Genomic DNA, 20861 nt, shown 5'->3' on the forward strand with positions numbered 1-20861 from the left:
CGCCTAGATCTCAGAGACTACAAAAGCTAGAGCAACCAAATTTGGTATCCACACTCCTAATATATCGGACCGAGACGAGTTTGTTTCAAGATTTCGCCACACCCCCTTCCGCCACCGCAAAGGATGAAAATCTGGGGATATTCACAAATCTCAAAGACTATTAACGCTAGAGTAACACTATAAAACGTATATCTCAAAATTTCGCCCCAACCCCTTCCGCCACCACAAAGGACGAAAATCTGTTGCATCCACAATATTGCACATTCGAGAAAACTAAAAACGTAGAATCATAGGTAACGACCATATCTATTAGATTGCTGAATGTGGATCAGATCAGATAATTTTTATAGCCAAAAGGAACACATCAATTTGCAGTGGCTACGCAGCGCCCGACATCACGCTCAGACTGATTTTCTGTCTCTCTCGCACGCAGTCTTTGTCGTGTCGTTTAATATTCGCGGCGTCTGCCGGAGGAGAGCCATACTGACTAAGTATCGGGTATTAATGTAGAGTTGCGGTCTCCGCAGCAACTCACAACGTTCCCTCTCGTTATACCCGATACTCAAAATGAGTATTGGGGTATATTAGATTTGTGGTAAAAGTGGATGTGTGTAACGTCCAGAAGGAATCGTTTCCGACCCCATAAAGTATATATATTCTTGATCAGCATCAATAGCCGAGTCGATTGAGCCATGTCTGTCTGTCCGTCTGTCCGTCTGTCCGTCCGTCCGTCTGTCCGTCTGTCCGTCTGTCCGTCCGTCCGTCTGTCCGTCCCCTTCAGCGCCTAGTGCTCAAAGACTATAAGAGCTAGAGCAACGATTTTTTGGATCCAGACTTCTGTGATATGTCACTGCTATAAAAATATTTCAAAACTTCGCCCCGCCCACTTCCGCCCCCACAAAGGACGAAAATCTGTGGCATCCACATTTTTAAAGATACGATAAAACCAAAAACGCAGAATCGTAGAGGATGACTATATGTTTAAGAATATAAGATCTCAACCAGATCGTATAATTAGTATAGCCAGAATCAAGAAAACAATTTCATTCTTTCTCGCTCTGTCTCTCTCTAACAAACAGGTTTCATGTTCGGTTTTGCCAATTGCAAAATATGAGTTCAAGGATCTCAGAACCTATAAGAGCCCGAGCAACCAAATTTGGTATCCACACTCCTGTGATATCGGACCTTGACCGTTCCGTGTCCAAATTTCGCCACACCCCCTTCCGCCCCCGCAAAGGACGAAAATCTGGGGCATCCACAAATCTCAGAGACTATTAAGGCTAGAGTAACCAAATTTGGTATCCGCACTCCTGTTAGATCTCACTATAAAACGTATATCTCCGACTTTCGCCCCTCCCCCTTCCGCCCCCACAAAGGACGAAAATCTGTTGCATCCACAATATTGCAGATTCGAGAAAACTAAAAACGCAGAATCATGGACAATGACCATATCTATTAGACTGCTGAATCTGGATCAGATCGGATCATTTTTATACCCAAAAGGAACAAATCAATTTGCACTGGCTACGCAGCGCCCGACGTCACGCTCAGACTGATTTTCTGTCTCTCTCGCACGCACTCTTTGTCGTGTCGTTTAATATTAGCGGCGTCTGCCGGAGGAGAGCCATACTGACTAAGTATCGGGTATAACTGTAGAGTTGCGGTGTCCGCAGCAACTCACAACGTTCCCCCTCGTTATTCCTCTTTTTATACCCAATACTCAAAATGAGTATTGGGGTATATTAGATTTGTGGTAAAAGTGGATGTATGTAACGTCCAGAAGGAATCGTTTCCGACCCCATAAAGTATATATATTCTTGATCAGCATCAATAGCCGAGTCGATTGAGCCCTGTCTGTCTGTCCGTCCGTCTGTCTGTCCGTCTGTCCGTCCCCTTCAGCGCCTAGTGCTCAAAGATTATAAGAGCTAGAGTAACGATGTTTTGGATCCAGACTTCTGTGATATGTCACTGCTACAAAAATATTTCAAAACTTCGCCCCGCCCACTTCCGCCCCCACAAAGGACGAAAATCTGTGGCATCCACAATTTTAAAGATATGAGAAAACCAAAAACGTAGAATTGTAGAGAATGACCATATCTTTAAGACTGCGGAATCTGAATTGGATCGTATTATTATTATAGCCAGCATCAAGAACACAATTTCATTTTTTCTCGCCCTGTCTCTCTCTAACACACACGTAGCATAGGCGGCTTTGCTTAGAGTAAAACATTAGCGCCTAGATCTCAGAGACTACAAAAGCTAAAGCAACCAAATTTGGTATCCACACTCCTAATATAACGGACCGAGACGAGTTTGTTTCAAGATTTCGCCACACCCCCTTCCGCCCCCGCAAAGGACGAAAATCTGGGGATATTCAAAAATCTCAGAGACTATTAAGGCTAGAGTAACCAAATTTGTTATCCGCACTCCTGTTAGATCTTACTATAAAACTTGTATCTCAAAATTTCGCCCCACCCCCTTCCGCCCACACAAAGGACGAAAATCTGTTGCATCCACAATATTGCACATTCGAGAAAACTAAAAACGCAGAATCATAGATAATGACCATGTCTATCAGATTGCTGAATCTGGATCAGATCGGATCATTTTTATACCCAAAAGGAACAAATCAATTTGCACTGGCTACGCAGCGCCCGACATCACGCTCAGACTGATTTTCTGTCTCTCTCGCACGCACTCTTTGTCGTGTCGTTTAATATTAGCGGCGTCTGCCGGAAGAGAGCCATACTGACTTAGTATCGGGTATAACCGTAGAGTTGCGGTGTCCGCAGCAACTCACAACGTTCCCCCTCGTTTTTTATATGTTACTCTTTCAAACCACTTCACCTGGCGGGCGGCGCGACGATCGTGGGTGTAATAGCCCGACGGCTGCATATTGGTCGCGTTCTGTTGGTAGTGGTGCGCCTGTCGGGGCAGGGAGTAGGCCCGCTCGGCGTAGGAGCTGCGAGAATAGGCCGCAGGTGCGCCTTCAGTGCTGCTCTCTTGCGTGGCCATCTGGCGACCATTGGAGGATCGGATGCCGTTCACGTTCCCATTGCCATTGCCATTTCCATGGCTACCCTTGCCCTGGCCATTGGTGCTCTCGTACTACATCTAGGACTTGCTGGTGGGCGAGTGGGATAGGGCAGCGTGGTCTGCTGGCTGCTGCTGGTGGACTGGTTGCGGTGGCGCGCCTTCTCCTTGCCCGCTGTGCTGGCGCTGGTCATGTGCTTCTCCTCCGTCTCGCCGTAGGTGTCGAAGGCGTAGTTGGTGTTCGAGGCGAACTCCTTCCAGGGCGAGTTCTGGATGAGTTTCTCCTGCAATCACAAATTGGTATCAGCATGATTATGGCCCGTTTCGAACTCTCGGCGCCCAACCAGTCAGCATATGGTATGGCAAGCAATATGTCCCCGGTTGAACGAACTCTATTCTGGTCTTAGGAGATGAGCCTTGTGCCGCCAGCGTTTACGTTTACCCCGCAATCTCGTTCGTGTAACAAAGGAACAGTCGTGTTAATAGCAGTCGGAAGGATTAGGGTGATGGACCGCAAAGAGTTCTACAAAAGGTTCCAATCGAAGTTTTGGAGAACTTTGGAGTATGCAGCATATATCAAATGCCGACTGGTCAAGAGAACCGACTGGTCAAGATCACGCACAGATATTAGACGATTAGCGATGTGTGTGTGGAAAATTAGAAAATACTTAGAAACCCTGGAAACACATAAATATTGTAGGTTAAAGAGACAGATAGATGTCTACAGGCGATGTACAGAGAAGAAGGCAGTTGGGGATTGGATTGTGTTAACGGGTGACGTGTTAATGCAACAACAACAGAAATAGAAACAGATACTCGTAGGAGAAAATGCAATGTCAATTACCAATTCAGTTCTAGATATTCGTAAGATTTTGATAAACGCAAACAGCTGGCAAATGGTACACGATCGAGAGAGGCTTCCGCGTGGACTCTAACTGTAGGATGGGATTCTGTGATCCTTAAACGCACTTAAGGCAGCTGAGCTTTGTAGCTGATGTCTGGGTTCGAAGGATGATCGGGCAGTGGGTGTGACAGTGACATGTATGGATTTCTGATCTGAATGTGTGGTTCTTGCTTGGTGGTATCGAGTCTTATAGATTGCTAGAGGGCTGGTAGTAGCGCTGATGCTGTCGCTGTTGGTACATGCGCCACTTCTCGGGTATAACGTAAACCAGCTTGGGGTTATTTCCTGTCACCACCTTACCTTGCTGTACTTGCTCTTGCGCGACGTCTTCCAAATGGTGCAGAAGGCCTGGATCAAAGCGAAGAGCACCAGGGCCGCAATCAGGCCGAGGACTATGTACAAACGCAACTCGGAAAGGTCGAAGAAGGAGAGCAGTGTCTCCTTGGCGTTTGTTTCGGTGGTGCTTATGTCTACGGGAGGAGTGCAATGTGTTAAACGAGGACTAGCTGATGAGGGATGAGTTTCGACTGGAGCTTACATTCCAGAGCTCAAAGTCGAGATACTGGGGATCCATAGTCAGAGAGCCCACGCGGCCGGTGGCTATCTGATCCTGTAGCGCCGCGCGGATCACATCGGCGTTCTTCTGGGCGGCTCCTTCGCCGCTCTTCTCCACCGTGTTGTTGTCCAGCTCATGCATCTTCTCCACATCTGCCTTGTCGAACATAGCCTGCACCTTGGCGACCATCGTGCTGCCCTCCCTGAAAAACGGTTTGGACAATCAGAGAACCGGCCTCACAGGATGGGCTGGGGGTAGCTGGTGAACTTACTTTTCAAAGCCCAGAATCTCCGTCTTGTAGTATCCGGGAAGGGGACTCAAGATTCCGTTAAAGGAGTCCGAGATGGTGGCAGCCAGGTTGTTGAACTCCACGGTCCCCGCCTTGGGTGCTTCGTAGGACTCGCCCAGGTTCATCAGCTTCACGCCGATGGCGTAGACCAGGCGGCTGGGTGCCGGCGTACTAGTGCCAACAAACACAGCCTCCAGTTCTGCAAAGAGCCAGTAATTGGAAAAAATGTCCTTGAAGGGGATTCCGCGAGGGTCACTCACCTTTGCCACAGGACTTGATGCACACGCGGCGCGAGAAGACCGGCGGCACCTGCTCGTGCTTTCGGATCTTCTTGTTTACCACGTTGAAGGCGCCCCCCAGGACGGGGAAGAACAGATAGAGGCAGTGGTCGTCTGTGAAGGACAGATCCTGCTCGTCATTGCTGACGCGCTTCCGGTTGAACTCCAGGATCGTGACGCCCTTGTCGATACGCCCCGAGGCGTTGTAGATGTCCTGGCGATCGTCTAGCTTGGGCGGGGCGTAGCCCAGCACCCACGTGTCCATGAGGAAGGGTCGACCGTTGCGCTTGTCCACCCAGCCGATGATGGCGTCGGTCTGCGACATGCGCTGGTCCTCGCTGAAGCCGATGCCCGTCTAGGTCTCCGTGTTCGACGTCTCAATGTGCCAGCGCATCTCGTCGCCGCGCCCGACAGTCGACCAGGCGGCGTAGTACTCGCAGGTGTGCTCCTGGGGCGAGCAGTTGGACGGATACTTCCAGTGGCCGTAGCAATCGTTGTCCAGCACATTCGTGGTCAGGTCATTCCTGTCCGCACTAGCGTCTGCTTTCTCTATCTCTGCAAGGAAAGGGGGCATGAGACGGCTTCAAAGGGTGGGTTCAGGCTTCAGGGGATTGCTCACCAAAGAAGTTGAATGCGTGAATCCGCGCTGCATCTTGTGGCCGTGGTACTTCAGCTCGTCTGGCTGGTAGAAGTATTTCACGCTAGAGGACTCTGTCTCGTTTTTTCTTTGCAGCTGCACTGGCAGCCAGTGCCGCGAGCAGTGCCACTGCCTCCTCATCGACCGCGTCGAGCAACGCCAGCAGCATCGATCTGGCGGCCGTCCCCAACTCCAGAGGCAGTGATTTGAAGCAAAAGTATGTCTCCCCCAGTTTACCCTTATCGTGCTCCTTGACTAAAACCTTTTACCTTTTACGAACAGATTGGCTGAGCTGCAAACGGTGAAGCACTCGAAGGACAAGGTCATTGTGGACGAGCGCCAGCAACGCGTGCAGAAGATGGTTCAGCTGCAGAGGGACATGGCCAAGCAGGGATCTGGATCGGCGGCAGTGACGACTGTAACTCCATTTGGATCTCCAACACCAAAAGCAGTAGCCAGTCCCCATGGCGGGGATTTATGTGAGTATCTACTCTGTCGGCCCTTGCTCACCGACTAAGCAACTTCTTCGTTCACTTATAGCCCAAGCCGCGCCACGTTCGCCCACGATGGGTCTCATGGACTGGATACTGGGCAACAAGATTGAGGACGACAGCCAGCATGCCTCCAACTGATCGCAGGAGCACGCTGCAATTCTTCCTCAGATCTATAACTACGAATCATTACTTTAATTTCGCCTTCAACTCGTTCGTTTCCTTGGCGATAGCGACAGCTACAGCGTTAGTGTTTAATTTTCTATACTGCGTACCTTGGCTAAACGAAAGCTATTCGGAGGTTCAGATCATCCTCAAAGGAGAAGATGAAACGATTAATAGAATTCCGATTTGTTCCAATGCAATAGGCAGTACCTTTTATGTTGTAGATATTTAAAAATTGTATAAAAAAAGCAAAACGAAAATACAAACGAGGGGGAACGTTGTGAGTTGCTGCGGACACCGCAACTCTACGGTTATACCCGATACTAAGTCAGTATGGCTCTCCTCCGGCAGACGCCGCTAATATTAAACGACACGACAAAGAGTGCGTGCGAGAGAGACAGAAAATCAGGCTGAGCGTGACGTCGGGCGCTGCGTAGCCACTCTAATGTGCAATATTGTGGATGCAACAGATTTTCGTCCTTTGTGTGGGCGGAAGGGGGTGTGGCGAAATTTTGAAACAAACTCGTCTCGGTCCAAATTTGGTTGCTCTAGCTTTTGTAGTCTCTGAGATCTAGGCGCTTATGTTTTACTCTAAGCAAAGCCGCCTATGCTACGTGTGAGTTAGAGAGAGACAGGGCGAGAAAAAATGAAATTGTTTTCTTGATGCTGGCTATAATAATAATACGATCCAATTCAGATTCCGCAGTCTTAAAGATATGGTCATTCTCTACAATTCTACGTTTTTGGTTTTCTCATATCTTTAAAATTGTGGATGCCACAGATTTTCGTCCTTTGTGGGGGCGGAAGTGGGCGGGGCGAAGTTTTGAAATATTTTTGTAGCAGTGACATATCACAGAAGTCTGGATCCAAAACATCGTTGCTCTAGCTCTTATAGTCTTTGAGCACTAGGCGCTGAAGGGGACGGACAGACGGACAGACGGACGGACGGACAGACAGACAGGGCTCAATCGACTCGGCTATTGATGCTGATCAAGAATATATATACTTTATGGGGTCGGAAACGATTCCTTCTGGACGTTACACACATCCACTTTTACCACAAATCTAATATACCCCAATACTCATTTTGAGTATCGGGTATAAAAAGAAAATTTAAGAGTAAAAAAGAGAAAGGTTTTTCAGTACGCCCAGTGCGTTTCATAAGTCACGTTGCCCAACTGAAATGTGGTCCACGCCAGGCAATGGGTACCGTGGAAGCGGCAAAATGGCTTGCATAAAAATGTGCTTCAAAGAGATGATGGTGCGTGGAGTGGATTCCGAACATTCGGTGTCCCTTGTGGGCCGATCTATGCGTGTAAAAATATGCTTGATTCTTGACTGGAATCCTTGAAGGATATTTTTGCCCCCCAAATCTGCTTGTGATCGGTAGGGTCCTAGCCATCGAAGGTTCATTCATGTTTTCAACAACAGATCTTGGCGTATTTTTTGTACTTAACTTTATTTAAATGTACTTAATGCATATATTTAATTTGATTAAATACAGTGACTATTTTTCTTTGCACATTTAAGAGAAGACAATGCGGAAACATTCTGAATGCACGTCAGAGTACCTAATTACAATGCTGGATTTACTTGAATAATTTGTGCGTTGTGGTGTGGTGTTTGTTTAGACCATTAATATCTATCCAAAATATTTACAATTCACTAAATTGTGGATCATGCGTTGTGCGTTAATTGTAAAGCTTGCGCACCCGGAAACGCCATCCTGGGGAGCGTATCGCAATCTGTATCGGCCGGTCCCGTCCCCCCAAGCGCTTGCAGTGGAACTGCTTTATGGCAAAATCGAAACGAAATGGAGCACTAGAGGGAGAGTGGTTAAAGAAGGGCATGGGCATGGCGTCCGTACGGAACAGAGACAGACCAGACCAGACCATTGAGGGGAGGGGACAGACAGAAGTAAAGAACCTAAAACGAGAGTTAAAATAAATCGTTACGAGTGGGGCACCTCCACGGCAGGAGTAGTGCTTCGGATCCTTGTTGTAGTCCACATAGACGCGAACCACTTCCCCGGAGTACTTGCGTTGGGAGGGCATGAAGTAGAAGTCGGGTGTGTCGGAGCCACCCTTCTGGCGGGGATCATCGCGCGAAAGATCGTAGCCCGAGTCCCGGTCCCGCTCCTGGCGGTGACGTCGCTCCTCTTCCCGCTCTCTGTCCCGGCTGCCCTGGCGGGCGGCGCGACGATCGTGGGTGTAATAGCCCGACGGCTGCATATTGGTCGCGTTCTGTTGGTAGTGGTGCGCCTGTCGGGGCAGGGAGAAGGCCCGCTCGGCGTAGGAGCTGCGAGAATAGGCCGCAGGTGCGCCTCCAGTGCTGCTCTCTTGCGTGGCCATCTGGCGACCATTGGAGGATCGACTGCCGTTCCCGTTCCCATTGCCATTGACATTTCCATGGCTACCCTTGCCCTGGCCATTGGTGCTCTCGTACTACATTTAGGACTTGCTGGTGGGCGAGTGGGATAGGGCAGCGTGGTCTGCTGGCTGCTGCTGGTGGACTGGTTGCGGTGGCGCGCCTTCTCCTTGCCCGCTGTGCTGGCGCTGGTCATGGGCTTCTCCTCCGTCTCGCCGTAGGGGTCGATGGCGTAGTTGGTGTTCGAGGCGAACTCCTTTCAGGGCGAGTTCTGGATGAGTTTCTCCTGCAATCACAAATTGGTATCAGCATGATTATGGCCCGTTTCGAACTCTCGGCGCCCAACCAGTCAGCATTTGGTATGGCAAGCAATATGTCCCCGGTTGAACGAACTCTATTCTGGTCTTAGGAGATGTGCCTTGTGCCGCCAGCGTTTACGTTTACCCCGCAATCTCATTCGTGTAAAAACGGAACAGTCGTGTTAATAGCAGTCGGAAGGATTAGGGTGATGGACCGCAAAGAGTTCTACAAAAGGTTCCAATCGAAGTTTTGGAGAACTTTGGAGTATGCAGCATATATCAAATGCCGACTGGTCAAGAGAACCGACTGGTCAAGATCACGCACAGATATAAGACGATTAGCGATGTGTGTGTGTAGGTTAAAGAGACAGATAGATGTCTACAGAAGGCAGTTGGGGATTGGATTGTGTTAGCGGGTGACGTGTTAATGCAACAACAACAGAAATAGAAACAGATACTCGTAGGAGAAAATGCAATGCCAATTACCAATTCAGTTCTAGATACTCGTAAGATTTTGATAAACGCAAACAGTTGCAAATGGTACACGATCGAGAGAGGCTTCCGCGTGGACTCTAACTGTAGGATGGGATTCTGTGATCCTTAAACGCACTTAAGGCAGCTGAGCTTTGTAGCTGATGTCTGGGTTCGAAGGATGATCGGGCAGTGGGTGTGACAGTGACATGTATGGATTTCTGATCTGAATGTGTGGTTCTTGCTTGGCGGTATCGAGTCTTATAGATCGCTAGAGGGCTGGTAGTAGCGCTGATGCTGTCGCTGTTGGTACATGCGCCACTCCTCGGGTATAACGTAAACCAGCTTGGAACGACACGGTACAATGGATATATAAACATTATATTTTCCATAATTGGAAAAAATGTCCTTGAAGTGGATTCCGCGAGGGCCACTCACCTTTGCCACAGGACTTGATGCACACGCGGCGCGAGAAGACCGGCGGCACCTGCTCGTGCTTTCGGATCTTCTTTTTTACCACGTTGAAGGCGCCCCCCAGGACGGGGAAGAACAGATAGAGGCAGTGGTCGTCTGTGAAGGACAGATCCTGCCCGTCATTGCTGACGCGCTTCCGGTTGAATTCCAGGATCGTGACGCCCTTGTCGATACGCCCCGAGGCGTTGTAGATGTCCTGGCGATCGTCCAGCTTGGGCGGGGCGTAGCCCAGCACCCACGTGTCCATGAGGAAGGGTCGACCGTTGCGCTTGTCCACCCAGCCGATGATGGCGTCGGTCTGCGACATGCGCTGGTCCTCGCTGAAGCCGATGCCCGTCCAGGTCTCCGTGTTCGACGTCTCAATGTGCCAGCGCATCTCGTCGCCGCGCCCGACAGTCGACCAGGCGGCGTAGTACTCGCAGGTGTGCTCCTGGTGCGAGCAGTTGGACGGATACTTCCAGTGGCCGTAGCAATCGTTGTCCAGCACATTTGTCAGGTCATTCCTGTCCGCACTAGCGTCTGCTTTCTCTTTCTCTGCAAGGAAAGGGGGCATGAGACGGCTTCAAAGGGTGGGTTCAGGCTTCAGAGGATTGCTCACCAAAGAAGTTGATCTGCGTGAATCCGCGCTGCATCTTGTGGCCGTGGTACTTCAGCTCGTCCGGCTGGTAGAAGTCCTTCACGCTGGAGGACTGGGTCTCCAGCCCAGAGGCTGGTACGTGCACATAGCTTCCCGGCTCCTGGCCCTTGGCCCAGATCACGTGGGTCAGCGCATCGTCCAGGGTGTGGTCCGTGGGCTCCGTGGCCACCAGTTTCTTTCGGAATATAATCGTGGTCACGCCGTTCCCTTCGAAGCCCGTGCCCAGGGCCAGGTTCGACTTTCCGCCGTAGAACTTATTGCTGCGCGGCGTCGATCGGTCCCGCGTGTAGTAGTCTCCCACCCGACTGGCCATGCCACGTGCCGCTCCAATCACAATGTCCGTGCAGTCCATGGGATTGAAGTCGTGAATCGGCGTGTACGGGTTCAAGCGGTACTTGGGCGATTCTACAAATAACGATGGTATCTCTAGACTGATCTCTTGGGCTCTATCTGTATCAATGCTTACCTGTCGCCTCACGGCGGCTGCGCTTTGCATTGCTGCTGACGCGGTAGGAGACGCTTGTGGCGACAGAAGTGACTCCGTCCACCTGGTCATAGTCTCCGGCAACTCGTTTGGTCTTTGAACTCTGGGCCGCAGGCTCACTCTTCGGTTCCGCTTCCGGTTCGCTTGTAGGCTCTGGTTCACTAGTGGGTTCCGCTGCGCTCTTGGGTTCCGGTTCGCTAGTAGGCTCCGGTTCACTCTTCGGCTCCGGTTCAATCTTCGGCTCAGGGACGCTCTTCGGCTCTGGTTCACTCTTCGGCTCTGGCTCACTCTTAGGTTCAGGTTCGCTTTTAGGTTCTGGTTCACTTTTAGGCTCAGGTTCACTCTTCGGCTCTGGTTCACTCTTCGGCTCTGGTTCACTCTTCGGCTCAGGTTCGCTCTTCGGTTCTGGTTCGCTCTTCGGCTCAGGCTCGCTCTTCGGCTCAGGCTCGCTCTTCGGCTCAGGCTCGCTCCTTGGCTCAGGCTCGCTTTTCGGTTCAGGCTCACTCTTAGGCTCTGGCTCGCTCTTGGGCTCTGGTTCGCTCTTAGGTTCCGGCTCGCTCTTAGGTTCCGGCTCGCTCTTGGGCTCTGGTTCGCTCTTAGGTTCCGGTTCGCTCTTCGGTTCCAGAGTCGTGGTCAAGTCCCCGACGTCCCGTATAAGCGGGAAGTTCTTGCACTCCGGGGTAAGGCCACGCGGGCGCCATCCGAGACCCACCCAGGAGCTGCCGTTCACCTTAAGAACCACCTCGATCTCCTTCTGTTCCTCCAGGAGGCGCCAGTAGACATGGTAGTCGGCCGAGAGCTCCTTCTTGGTGTAGGAGGAGAGGTCGAGGTCGGTGTTCTTGTAGGGCGATCGCTTGTTGCACCCCAGCCCGAACCAGCCGAAGTTTCAGTAGCACTGACGGCGGGGCAGCGAGGTGCCGCCGAGGTCGATGCACTTTCCCTGTACGCCGCAGTCGGAGTCGGCGGCGCACTTATCCCGATACTGGCATTGGGCTCCGTAAAAGTTTTTCTCGCACTTGCAGCGCGAGGGGAAGTACTTGCCGTGCCCGGAGCACGTCTCCTTGAAGTCCTTCCGCTGCTTGATGTCGACGTTGGCACACGACCAGAACCGGTAGCTGTTGGACCACTCGTCGGCCTGTCGCAGCAGCCGCAGAGTGCAGTTGAAGCACTCGAACTCCTTGGGTATGTTCACGGAATACGATTGGGCGCTGCAAGAAGAAGGAATCCCTGTCAGACAGCCGCAGGGGCGCAGAATTGATCCTCCACTTACGTGAAGTCCGTGCGCACAAACTCCGAGTTGTTGACGTGCGGCGTCAGGTCGAGAACGGGCCGATCGAGGGCATCGAGCAGCTGCAGCCGAAAGCCCCCCTGAAAAGATTGCTCTACAGATTAGAGCCGTGATCAGGCCAAACAATGCCTGAGAACTTGTGACCCGATCTTTCGTGCCTCAGTCACAGGTGAATCCTCAATGATAGGAACCCCCCTTCCCCGCCCGGACCTCTTGACTCTCACAACTCTCGTGTGCATGTGAGGCAATCGAGTCGTCTTGCTTCTCGGTTAATTAGCCCCAGATAAGGCATTTTCTGCTCCCATTAGCAGTGGCCCCAAAAACTTACCTTGTGCGGATAGGCCAGGTGCCAGGTGACATTGAAGACGGAGCCGGACAGCAGCGAGGTGCGGATGGTGCCTGCAAAAAGGAAATCAGAGCACGATCAGAGCCATGATTACACTGATTACAATGATTACAATGATTGCCCAACAATGTCTCAAGCAACTCCTCTCGGGGGATGGCATCGTCGCATAATTAAAGGTCTGCCGCTTAACTGGTTCTGCATTGCCACGCATCGAGTGCAGTCTATTCAGTCATGTACCCAACGAGACCCCCACTGAGGGGCTGGGGCCCTGCCCAAGACTCGTACGCGTATCTGTCCAGACAAATTTCTGCCATATTGATGCATAAGAGCCATGCGGTAATCGCTGACCAGCTGTGAAAAGGCTACAGCCTGAAGAGCCAGACACGCCGGACCAGAAAGGTATCAATGCCCATGCCTAGTGGTCTCCTCGCACATCGTTGAACGAGTCGCTAATTGAAGCCATCAAACGTGCAGCATCAGGCGATGCTCAAGCCCAGACCCTGTGCAGGCTTGGAGGTGCCTAGATCACCTCTCCGCGAAAGCGAAAGGAGGAGTGTCACTTTCCCGACATGCGGCAATTGCAATTGTCGACAAATAAGGAAGCTGAAAATTATGATTACTGCTGGCTCGGCCGGAGATCGCACAGCCAGTTAGCCAAAGTCAGAAACAGAGACACAGTCGGACATGCAGCTATTGCCAGAGTCGTCCTAAATGGTTGGGAACACCATCACCAGCACGAACACGTTCCGAACGTACAAACAAGAGTGACCACTTGAGTCATTCAATTGGCGCTCGATGGTCGTGCAGCTGCCAGTTTGGCGGCCCAATATGCCCAGACGATGACAGCCCCAAGTCGACGGAGCCGTTTGGCTACCCTCGGGGAGGGGTACATGCAGTGCAGAGTGCCCTGTCTGCCTGCTGGGTGCTCTGCAGTCGACTCCACAGCTGCTTGACGATGGATAAGATGTATCCACAGCGGCAGTTGTGCGGTGATCTATTTTTTGTGGGTCAGTGGATGTTCTTTGGCAGCAAAACTCTTGATTTCTGTTGCGCAACAACGAGAACGAGCCCAAGCCTAGATCCACAGATGCACAGATGCACAGATCTCCATTCATGTGGAAACCCTGGGGAAAATGCAAATGCAGTTCGAATGAAATTCGAGTTCGGATCATTGCATTCTTAACATTCGACTGCACCTGCGATCTGCCCCCAGCCCCCAGTTCCTGGACCACACAGCTTTGCTTCCCATTCCGCTAGCCCAGATTCCACTGGGTTTCGGTTTTCTTTTGTTTTGATATGGAAAAAAAGCCGTCAAACCAGATCGGAAATGGGTTAAGCACATGGGAGGGCAGGGGTGGGGAGGGACGCAAGGCACAAATATATATATTCGCGGCTATCGGAAGATAAATCAAGCGGTGTTCCAATTAATAAATCGGTAAAAAAAAACGAATCAAATCGGATCGGACAAATTATGCCAAAATATGGGGCGGTACCCGTCGCGTTGCTCTGCCCGAGCGTGTATCCCCCTCCCCTCCCCCACCCCTCACCACCTTCCCCATTAGCCATGCACCCGAAATAGCAGGTGTTTTTCAGTTTTTTTGGGTGTTTCTCATGGGGCCGTTCCGATCCGATCCGTTCGAGAGGCAGTCCCCAGGTCTGGTTAATATTTTATACGGTTTTTTTTTTGCTCGTGTTTCTCGCGTCTGCTCGTACGCTTGTCATATTTCCCATGAGCAGGTCGCGAAAGTTGTTCACCTTTGCGCCACGGCTTTGAGGCTGTGTTGCATGAATGTCTGTCTCCTCGTATCTAAGTGTGTGTGTGTTTAGAGTATCTGTGGATCTGTGCGCTGGTTGAGCTTGAACTCGCCGACATCGTCTGGCCATTTCGAAAGTCTGTCCCCCTGCCAGGCAGGGGCAGGGGCATGGGCGTCTTCTCTGGCGGAGATTGTAATGTCTCCTCTTCCAGGCTGAGGTAAGCTCAGTCCTGTCCAGGGGTCTTCCTACAAGAAATTTGTAGTTCGCAGGAACTCCTAAAGGGGGGTCGGCTCGTCTTACTGGGCGGACGTGAGGGTCGAGAAGAAAGGCGCGGAGCGAGGCACACCCGCGTGGGTCGAGAGAGAGGCGGGCGCAGGGCGAGGCACACCTGCGTGGGTCAGGAAAGAGGGGTCACAGGGCGAGTCACACCTGTGGGTCGAGGATTGATCGGGGGTTAGTGGAGGTGAGTGTGGCTCGCTGGCGAGTAGTTGTTGGTAAGGGTGACCGGGGAGGGGTTTGGATCCCCAAAAATGACTTACACGGGGTTGGTTCTCGTTACAATAATTATTTATTAGCTTGCTGGTTATACAGGTAATTTGTTACATTGAATATTTTTTGTTGTTTCGTCACGTTCCCGGAAGGATTCTTAAATTGTATCTTAGTTGTCACGCGGGACAACGTCTATTCTCGGCCCGGGTCTCCGCGTAAGTGAAGTCTGCTCGGCACTTGCGCGCTCGGGAAAACTTCGCTGGGTCTCCGCGTAAGTGAAGTCTGCTCGGCGCTTGCGCGCTCGGGAAAACTTCGCTGCCGCCGATCTCTAACTTATCAGTATCTACGTGTCTTCGTCTTCGTCGGCTTCGGATTGGCTGCCGCTTCGCGGAGCGTCCCGAAGCCGCGAAGGGAAGGGGCAGGGGTTCTTATCGGCTGGTTTGTGCTTCGGGAGCTTAAGTTTAGAGGTGGGGGTAATGTGTTGGCCCGGTGGGGAGTTGTCCCCGGCTAACGGTTCGTGTCTCGGGAGCTTACGGCTAACCGCGGGGCAATGTGTTGGTGTGGGGGGCGTTCTTACCGGCTAATTGTCAGTGCTTCGGGAGCTTTTCGTTAGAGGTGGGGGTAATGTGTTGGTACGAGAATGTGGGATTGGCTGTCGTGAAACGGTAGGCGAAACGATATGGGGAATGAGTTTCTTTATTGGTGGTACATTTATCGTATGCATTCTCTGTTCTTAAGGCTAAGTAACGATATATTTAAGGGAAACTGGAGATATAAAAAGGGGAAAAATGAGGCGGTGACGATCCCGCGATGTAGCGCGCTGTGACGAACCTTCCTAAGGTTCGTTACAAGATTCGCGTGAAATCGGTTTATAATTGATTGAAAACTCAACTAATTTGGCCCGCAAGTGGAATGCCATCGGGACGAGGGGGATCTCTGAGAGAACCCATCATTTGTTGTGTTCTCTCGCAACACGCGAGGTTCTTGTTGCGTCCCCCTTTGCTTTTGGTTATGGGTGGCCTCCTATTACATCATGATACTCCCCTTCTCCCCTGTGCAGAGACGAGCCTCAGAGGCGAAGAATGTTCGCTTGCATGCATTCTAATTGCATGTGCCACACAACAGAAGCAGCCGAGCAGCCGAGCAGCCAAATACGGTGCACGCCTCTCACGTAGCAGCCGTGCAGCCGCAACAAAGACTTCCGCAATGCGGCTGGTGAAGGAGGAGGAGGAGGCACTGTGTACAGTGTGCACTGGCAAAAGGTTGACAAATAAACTCCAGTCAGCGGCTAACGAAGCGTTGCGCATGCGCCGTGGAGAGCAATACATTTTTGCGGCATAGCAACAGCCGAAGAAGCCGAGGAGGAAGCAGAAAGAAGCATGCCATAACATGCCATAAAATTCATTTGGCTTTGGCAACCCTGCCTGCCGCTTGCCATTTGCAACTTGCCACCGTTCGACGGCAAGTGGTTAGCACTTTGCCAGCTCTTGATACTTGCATTTGCATTGGTTGCTGCTGCCACTGCCTCCACTTCTGTGGTCAAGGAGTTTCGCTTTGGTTAATTGCTCGTGACGCCTGCCCCTGCCCCGGCCCCGCCGGGGAACTTTGCAGTTTATACGAGTGCTCGTATTTATGGCTGGCAGATACTACGTCTCCCAGTCAATAGATGCAGATATCCGCGGTGCTGGAGCTGCACATATTTATGGGATCTCCATTACGATATTACGGATACGTCGACAGGTCCGTGTCCGCGTTCGCGTCTGCCGCTTAAATGTCACTTGGCCACTCTCATTAATATTCTGAACGACTGTCGCAGGCCGACAGGATTTGCCTCTGAACAAGGTACAAATTATGGTATTCTCAGGGGGAACTGAGATTTGGATTGAACTGATGGACTGATGGCTCTTCTAATTATCGACAGCCGACGATTGCCCGACCGATCCGCCGAGTATGACACAAGAGGCGACCACAACTTGACCTCCATTCGAGGCAGAGGCAGGCAGTCAACGTAAAGTCAAGTCTCTTGGGGCCACAAAAAGCCAAAGCAACAGCCAAAGCCAGAGACAAAAGCAATTGAAAAGAGTGTCAAACACGAACAAATTGAGATGGCAGATGGGTAATGGGTAAGGGGTAATGGGAGGGCAGGTAGAGAGGGGGAGGCGGGCATTGCAAACAAGATGCAAGAGGCGGCACAGAGGTCAAGCAGCGATAGAAAGGGCAGAAGCATCTAAACAACAGCTCCAGCAAACAACTGTAATGAGCGATGCAGATACATTTAGCTGTCACTGTCAGATACAGCCACAGATACAGCCACAGATACAGCCACAGATACAGCCACAGATACAGCCACAGATACAGATACAGTTGTTAACATTTTCGGCATGCTGTAACCGCCAAGGATGGTGGCCGGACTCTGGCTGGTGGTTCGGTTACCGGCGGCTTCTGTGTGTGCCGTAATGCACAAGTGAAAGTTTCCCCACTTGCTGCAGCATGTTGCATTCCACTTTGCCTTTTCTCGGCGCGCACACATACATCATCGTCATCAAGGCAGACGGAGCCAAGCGGCAACCTGCTTGGCCAATTCCATTCGCGTTTGTTGCGCCACAGGCGAAGGCAAAAGTTGTCATGCCCCGAAATGGGTTAAACGTGCCGTGGACCGACCAGCGACCACCGACCAGCGACCACCAAACAGGCCCAACCGGCGGCCCACGTTGCGTATACGCAACACGACGAGTGTGTGCGCGTACGAGTAGCCGTAATTAACGGCCAAGCCAAAGAAAACAAAATTCAGTTTCAGCTGCCAACGAAATCGAAAATTGAAAACCGAAAGACTGGCTCCCCCACACCAGATATCCTTTCCTGTGGATCGATTAAGGGAAGGCTGTTCTGCTCTGGGATGGCTGGGAGCTCGATTCGTGGCGCATGTTTAGGCATCCCCGAAGGTGGATAGCGAAAAGGTAGGGGAAGTTTCTCCTCGCATCGAAAATATGGCAAAGAGTCTTGCACAAAAATGCCGTTCGACGGGTTATAACTTATAAGTACCCGTACTCGAACTCGTACCGTACGTATGCACAGATATGTACCTGCTTTATAGACATATCGATGGAAATTGATTTGGCATTTTGATGCGGCACACGTGTTACCGCTGCTGTTGCCAATTACCAGAGCCAGCCAGCCAGCCAGTCAGCCATCTCTCAAGGCAATTGTCGGCTGCCGAGGGTCTATAATTGATATGCAAACAGTATAGATATATGGCCTGCACCCCCCATCCCCCCCGTTTCCGCCTTACCCACTGCACTGGCTAATCGTGCTCATCGCAAATCAAATGTTAAAATCGTAGGGCCCTGCGCACGGGTGTGTGTGTGTGCTTTTTATTCGATTTTCGTAAGTGCTGTAAGGAAGTTTTCAGGCCGAGGTACAGCTTCTCAGTCTGTCCAGGGCCCGGTCCTTCCCCACAGCAAAGTTTGTTATGTGAGGACCTAAGAGAAGAGCCGTTAGGTGCGCAGCGAAAGCGCACCCGTGGGGTGGATCGAGGCGTGGGTGAACCCGTGCTTGGGGAACTGCAGAGACGTGCGTGGCGGGAGAATGGGGTTTGGGTCAGGAGTCGGAAGGGTAGGGGAGAGGGGAGCCCAGCTTAGCAGATGCCGCATGATCCACGACTCACATCTGCGTCGCCGGGTCCCCAGGGCGAGGGTGTAGGAGAGGGAACCCAGCTTTGCGGATGCCGCGTGAATCCACGACTCACATCCAGCATCGCCGGGTCCCCAGGGGAGGAAGGTATGGGAAAGGGAAGCCCAGCTTGGTGGATGCCGCATGATCCACGACTCACATCCACTTCGCCGGGCCCCAGGGAATAGGGAAGAGAGAGGGAGGGGCTGAGGGACTCCTACGGGCGAAAGTTCTGAAACCTGTGGGTTGAGGTGGGTGTCTTTATTGTGGGGGAATAAACGACAAAAATTTAATAGCTACCATGTGGATATCGATACGCATTTAACATTTTGGGAAACTTCTACTCCTGAGCTTACACCCTGCCTACTGCACCGATCTATCCCCCCCAGAGCTCACATACGTGAGGTGGCTTATCCTTGTTTTCCCTTCCTTGGGTCCGGCGGCCGGTCCTCGTCACGGTGGTCACGACTTATATTTTTGTTTCACTTCTCGCGGGGTCGGGGCACTGTTTATTTTTCCCAACCGTTCTGGTTCAGCCCTCGGAGATCACTCCCGAGATCACTCCCGCCCGCGCTGGACCGTGCCAGGCCTCTGCTTTTCTTTTTGCAGCTTCTCTGCCGCTTCGCTGCTGCGCAGCTTTCGGCTGCCGGCCTCGGCTCGGGGGTGTTTGCATGGTTCGCCGTCGGCTCTCTCCCTCGGCTGCGTGGGCGTAAGACCGATCGACGGCTTCTCTGCCTCTTCGCTCTCTTCCATGCTGGCTCTCTTTGCTGCGTAGTATGCGTCTCTCCTTCGTGTTGGTTCTCTTTTGTGGAGGCTTATGCCTTCACAGTGCATTTAACAAAAAAATTGTAACGAACCTAAAAGGTTTCGATACAATCCGTCTCCCGACTTATAATGAGCGCATCGCACCGCACCCCACAACCAGCGCCCCCTCCGCAAGCAACCACCGATCAACACGCGCCAACTCCAGAACGATGACCAAAGACATCAGGTCACACGAGCTTCCCCCCACTCCAAGCCAAGCCATCGGCCGAGTGCGGTTTTCCGGGTTCATCGACAGAGGAAAGTCGGCGCCACCAAAATCTGCAACGATCACCAAGAACGGCAAAGTGCACCCCGACACGAAAGTGCATTCGTCAAACCCGCCGACCCAGCGACACAGCGACAGAGAAACGGGACCAGTGCCGTCACCCCGAGAAGAAATTCGAAGCGTCGACCGCGAAGCTCGACATAGTGCCCTAGTGAAGGAAAAGCACAGGCCCAGCGAAACAGCCAACTCGAGTAACAATCGAAGCGATGGAATCCCATACAGAGAAACAGCCCAGTGGGTATTACCCTGGAGAATTCGTCGCCAACCCAGGGGTGAGTACCGGCTGGATACACAAACGCCGCCGAGAGGAGCTGGAGTCCTTCGCGGAGGAATTCGGATTCAGCCGCGAAGGTAACGTGGAAGATTTGCGGAGAAATTTCGCCGAACTAGTCGCCGGGCCCCTCGAACACGATGCCTGGGTCAGGTTGGCAGAGCTCGAGCGGCAGTACGCCAGATCGCCAGGACGAGCCAGATCGCCCCAGCCCGACATACAGTCACGCCGCACAGATGGCGGAACGGATCCGAAAGTGGGGAATCCAGTTCGACGGGCAGGACGACCCACTGTCGTTCGTCGAACTACTGGAAGAGCGTGTCCTCTCGTACGGGGTAGACATGAACTACGTGCCGCGAGCCATGGCAGAGCTCCTCACCGATCGAGCCAACCGTTGGTTCCGCCCCAGCCGACTCCAGAGCGCCTCTTGGGCTGATTTCCGCCAGGAATTCCTAGCCTTTTTCCTGCCTCCCCGGTACTTCGAGAAATTTGAAGACCAGATCAGGGACCGCAAACAAGCGGTGGGCGAACCGTTCAAGGACTTCGTCATCGAGCTCCGGTTGCTCATGCACCACGCCGGGTACGACGAAGCCAAGGAACTTAGCCGGATCTATGACAACACCCTCCCGGCGTACCAGCTGTACGTGCGAAGGCACGAACTGAGAAGTCTGACGCAATTAACAATGTTGGCCACAGAGTTCGAGAGTATCCAGGAACGAAACGTAGCAGCGACCCTCATCCCCCTCGACAACCACCCAGGTACACGCGGCCGACGGCACAACAAAACGAAAGCGGGACGAATCGGGCCCAATTCCGAAAGCCTCACTGGAACGCCTCGGAACCCGCAAGGAAGCCGCACCAGGCCTGC

The 20861-nt window shown here is 52.0% G+C and overlaps 1 pseudogene; it reads right to left on the reverse strand.

Annotated features, from left to right (window-relative positions):
• The window catches only part of LOC117193099, a 134717-nt pseudogene that overhangs the window by 85416 nt on the left and 28440 nt on the right, over window positions 1–20861 (reverse strand).

The sequence above is a fragment of the Drosophila miranda genome (genome assembly GCF_003369915.1).
Source record: "Drosophila miranda strain MSH22 chromosome Y unlocalized genomic scaffold, D.miranda_PacBio2.1 Contig_Y2_pilon, whole genome shotgun sequence".
In the NCBI taxonomy this organism is placed as follows: Eukaryota; Metazoa; Arthropoda; class Insecta; order Diptera; family Drosophilidae; genus Drosophila; species Drosophila miranda.